The sequence below is a fragment of the Dromaius novaehollandiae genome, chromosome 32 (genome assembly GCF_036370855.1).
Source record: "Dromaius novaehollandiae isolate bDroNov1 chromosome 32, bDroNov1.hap1, whole genome shotgun sequence".
Classification (NCBI taxonomy): domain Eukaryota; kingdom Metazoa; phylum Chordata; class Aves; order Casuariiformes; family Dromaiidae; genus Dromaius; species Dromaius novaehollandiae.
In genome coordinates this window covers 1,535,774-1,540,795 of record NC_088131.1, presented here as the reverse complement: position 1 = coordinate 1,540,795, position 5,022 = coordinate 1,535,774, and the positions used below count along the sequence as shown (strand labels likewise).

At 61.4% G+C, this 5,022-nt stretch overlaps 1 long non-coding RNA gene across 1 annotated transcript; it reads right to left on the bottom strand.

Moving 5' to 3' along the window:
- Positions 1-675: 675 nt before the first annotated feature.
- On the bottom strand, positions 676-2,380 carry LOC135324514 (uncharacterized). The gene is made up of 2 exons (XR_010385885.1): positions 1,418-2,380; positions 676-1,062 (listed from the first exon to the last, which is right to left on the bottom strand). It is a non-coding gene; the product is annotated as an uncharacterized LOC135324514 (long non-coding RNA).
- Between the last annotated feature and the right edge of the window lie 2,642 nt (positions 2,381-5,022).

Below are 5,022 nucleotides of genomic sequence, written 5' to 3'. Positions count from 1 at the left end.
GGGTGGGGGGTGGGGGGTGACTAGGACAGGAGATAGCACACACTCTCACCCCCCTCCGCTCTCTCTAGGCCTCCCGAGGGAAAAGTGGACCAGGAAAACCTCAGGCAAAGAAGGCCCTGAGGGCCTCTGCCCTTTCCGTGGGGTTCAGGATACGGAATTATTAACAGGTTTCGCCTTTCCACTTTTCATTTCTTTGCAGCAAAAAATAGTGTACTCAGCTTTACACACTGCATTTATGAGACATCATCTCCTTTCTGAGGTCTGGTTTCAAAGCTACAAGTTGTGGATGAATACCTTCCTTTTGGAAAAGCTCTGAAGCATGGAGTGTTTGAGGCGGATTAATGCATAGGACAAGAAGAGCTGGAAGTCACTGCACAAAACATCGCTGGTTCAGCCCACTTCCAGTTAACTCCAGCTCACATTTGTTTTCCCAGTAAGAGCAGAGCAGGGTGTTACAGTGTTTCCCAGCCAGCGTAAGTGTTTGCTAGAGGCAGCTCAATCCATCGCCAGACATGTTAAGATGGAATGGCAGCTTTTAAGCTACAGCTGAAAACAGGAGTTTGGACAAGCATAGCATCCCCCTGGCACCCCCCGTCAGTCCTACATCAGGCAGCTGAAATTCCATGACCAAGTCAGTCTCTTTCCAAGGAAAAATCACAGGTGGAGGAGTCAGGGTTCTCAGCTGTGCTTTTTATTGTTAAAGGCAGGGTGAGCTCGGTGGCAAGTATTTGGCAGGCAAACGTCCTCCACAGCGAGGTGGAGTCACAGCTGGCTGTGCAGTGTGCCTGCACATGCCATTCCAGATGTGTGCAGCGGTGCCCCGGGAGAAGGGTGGTGCTGCAGGGTTGGACATTTGCCGGTCTGCACGGCGCCCAGCGTCCCTGTCACTCTCCACCCCACGCAGTGCAAGGCCAGGGGTATCAGAAGGGTGGTGGCCACGCTGGGCAGCTCCCAAAGGTGGACGCCAGCCTGCAGGGCAGGTCCCGGCTGATGCTGTCCCTCGTGAGCAGGACCAGGCAGAGCAACACGAGCTGCAGGCAGGCGAGGAGCACAAACAGCTTCCTGCAGGCCAGGAGAGGGTTAAGACAGCGGAGGGGAGAAATCTGTCTCATCTGTTTCCAGACATCACCTGCAGATGCCACCAGGCCAGCAACTGGCACCCTGCATCATGCTGGGCACACCACCCCCCTGCCCCGTTCCTGGGCCTCAGCTTAAGTGCCCAAGCATCTCGGCTCTGCTCTTCATCTCCCTACTGAGCCCAGAAACAACCAGCACCTCCGCAACCCCGGGAGAAGGGATCCTGAGCTGTGTCCGTGTTGAGAAGGGAGAAGCTGATGGATGCCTTGGGACCGCCAGCCTGGGCATCCCACCCCCCGCACACCAGCCCTGGCACGCCGAGCCCCACGCGGCAACTCACTGCAGCCAGAAAGTGATGCCCTGCCTCTTTGCCACCAGCTGCTCCTCCTGCAGGTCAAGGCACAGCAGGACACGTGTCGGTGTGGGCAAGACTGCTGGGCCTTGGGGGCTCAGACCCCCACCCTCATCCCCACTGAGACCAGTGCCCCCAAAGCCAACGGGTGCCCTGCACACCCTTTCTTCCCCAAGGCCCACGTCGGGCTTGTCCGTCCTACCAGCCTCACAGCCACCATCTCCCGCATAAGTGACGTGGACAGCCTGGCCGCCTGCTCCGTCTTCCCCCTGTTGTGGGCACCACAGGCAGCTGGGGTGTGAGGAGCGAGCTCGGCCGGCATTGGGACCACCAGACGGGCAACAGGGACCCGGGGTGCTGGACAGGCTCTGCTGGGGCTGAGGCAAGGCACCCCAGGCTCCCAGCATCAAAAACACCCTTCCCTCCACTCCCTTCCCACGTCAGGCTCGGAGGGCATTTAGGAGAGGCTTGGAGCTCTTCAGAGCTGTTCAGAGCTGCTTCAAAGAGCCAACCAGTGTGCGGGTTGTTTGTTTGTTTTTCTTTCCATCAGGTACTTTGGAAAAGGCACTGGGCCCTTGCGAGAAGGTTTGGAGGACTCGAAGGGAGGCTGAAAGCTGTTGCAGAGCCCCTTAGGGCTGCCCAGAGCTGTTCAGCACTCGGCAGAGGATTTTAGAGCTTGTGCGAGTGGTCGACCGCTGCTTAGGGAAGGTCTGAAGCCACGCAGAGGCTGTTGGGAGTGCTCCAGAGGCATTCTAGTGGGGTTGGGAGCAGCTTAGATGTCATCGGAGGAGGATGAGATCAGGGGCTCTGTTGTCCGGGATTGGCACAGCCCTTCCCAAGCTGGGACTGGGGACACAGAGACCTGGGAGCTGCACAGAGCCCCGCCCCACAGGTTGGGCGCGGGGGCCTGTCCCCACTCACCCCACTGTCTGCCCTTGGAGGCCCTCGCGTCTCTCCCGGAGGCACTCGCATTCTTTCCTCAGCACCTGGACGAAGGAAGGGCCCTGCTCAGTAGTCCACGCCAAGCCCACCGTGAGGGGGCTTTCCCCACACAAAGACCTCGTCCTGCCTTGCTTCCTACACCTAGTACCTTCTCGATCTCAGCCTGCTCCCGCAGGGCCTCTGCCAGCTTGGCTGCTGACTGCTTCTCCTGCAAAGCAACCGGGCCACGTTGCAAAGAGCCCAGGTGGGACTGGCGATGCCCAGTCAGTCTGCAGGGCGCTGCGAGGCCAGCCAGGGCCAGGGAGGCAGGGACACAGGCGTCCTTGGGGCTGGCACCACACCCAGCAGCTCTGCCCACCTAAGCGGTGTTTTCACGGGGGTTACAGACCTGGTGGAGCTCCTTCCGGGCCGCGTCTCCCTCGGCCTTCACCTCCGTCAGCTCTGCCTGGGAGAGAAGAGGCAGTGGGAGCATCTCGGTGGGGGGAGCTGGAGGACCCGCAGGGACCAGTGTGGGCTCTAGGCCCGGGGCCCTGGCTGAGACTGGGCGTCCCCAAACCACGCAGTCCCCCCACCCCTCTCAGGGTCCCTGGGGGAGCCAGCTGGACAGCGGAGCATCTGCCTCACCTGGAGCTGCGGGAGGACTTCTTTGGTCCTCTCCAGCTGCTGGGAGCTCTGGGCATGCTGCGCTGCCAAGGCGAAGTGCTGTGGAGATGAACCGGGGGTGAGGGCCAAGCGCGAGGGGGTCGTGGGGCAGCCAGAGGGGTGTCCGAGGGGGTGTTGGCACGGGGCTCTCGGTACCTCGGTGGTGAGCTCCTGCAGGGTGGTGCGGAGCTCCTCTTTCTCCTGCTCCTGCAGGGATGGGGACAGTGCTGGGGAGCAGGCCTTGGAGCCCCCCGTGCACACGCCCGGGCATCCCCAGCACCTACCAAGCCCCGGAGCTGCTCCTGCATTGCAGCTGTCTCCTGCTCGCTCTCCTTCAGGCAGCTCAAGAGGGTGCTGAGCTCTTCCCTCAGCCCCACGTCGGGCTCCTCAGCCCCCTCCCAGGAGCGCTGCAGCCTGCGGGGTTGAGGAGAGGGGAGGCTGCTGAGTGCAGACCCCCGGGGCAGAGATCAGGCACCCAGGCAGGCGGGTAGCACCCAGAGCCCTCCGGGACGGGTGGCAGGGCCCGCCCCCCACCTCCACCCAGCCCCGCAGGGCCCCCATCGAGGGCCAAGGCGTGCAGGGGCTGCAGACAGCCTCCGGGACCCGAGTCTCAGCCCCGAGCAGGATGGAGCCATGCCCACCTATCCATCCCTTCTTCCAACGCGCTGCTAGCTGCTCGCAGGACGCCACAAGCCTGCTCCTGCTCCAGCAGCTTCTCCAGCAGGTCCCGGCGTTCATCCTGGTGCCGCCGCAAGCAGAGCTGCAAGTCCTCCAGCTCCATGGGCACAGGCATGCACTGCAGGCCGAGGGGCCGGCAGCTCCTCTGGGCCAAAGGCGCTTCACCCCCTCAGCCCGAGAGAGCCCTTCTCCCAGGGGCCGCAGGCAGCTCGGTGTCCCGAATGCCAAGGATGCTGCTCTGCCCCACTGTGAGGTCGCCCCAGCCCGCCCCGCCTTGCCCTGCCCCGGGCTGCTGTGACACGGCTGCTCTTCTCTGACCTCACTGCTCCTCTCTGGCAGCACCGCTGTGGGGCTGCTGGAGCCCGAGGGGGACCCGGGGGTTGCAGAGGCCTCAGCCCCACCCAGGGCTGTCTAGACACGGCCACCTCGACACCAGCCCGCAGGGACGTGCATTGGTGAGGGCAAGACTGCTGGGCTTTGGGGGCTCAGACCCCCACCCTCATCCCCGCCGAGAGCTTGTGTAGAGAACTGGTACTAAATGCAATGTTGTCTCGACATTGCTGCTGCTGCTGCAGAGCTGCTACTGCCAAGGCGCGTCGGGCAATGCTGCACCAGCGTCCCCGGGAGCCGTCCGCGAGGTAAACAGCCTCGTGCACCTGCATGGGGGAAAAAGGGCGTGAAAAGGGCAGAAGGTCGCCTCTAGGGGAACAGCATGTCTGGCACAAACTGCACGTACACATTTGCCATCTGCGCATGAGCAGGAGACCCCCAGATGCCCCAGCCCGTTTCTGGAAGGTTCCGAGAGGGCGGACTGCGCATGACAGTTAATCTGCATGGGAAGTGAGGAAGCACCGCCCAGAGGTGGGGCAAGAACCTATAAAAACTGCAGACTGTGTGAATGGGGGGGGCTTGCTTGGGACGACTGAAGATCTCGGGCGGAGTCAGCAGAACACCATCGGACTCGGAGTGGTGGTAGCTAGTTTCTTTTCTCCTTTTCCAACTTTCTCTGTCTTTTCCCCTTACCCTTGTTCCCCTCTCCTCTTTGCCTTTCCCCACCTTTTCTCCCCACTCCGTTGAAAATAAAGGTAAAAGGTTGTACGACATTTGACCGGTTTTAGGGTCTTAATCTCGTCCTTGGGATCATAACGAAACCTTCCCGATATTGGATCGAGACAACAGTCACATGCTTGAGGGCTGCCATTCAGAGGGAGCTCAGCCGGGAGGAGGAATGGGCTGTCAGGAACCTTGTGAAATTCAGAAGGACAAATGCCAGGCCCTGCACCTCGGAGAGACCAACACCCTGGAGCGATACACACTGGGGAGTCCCTGGC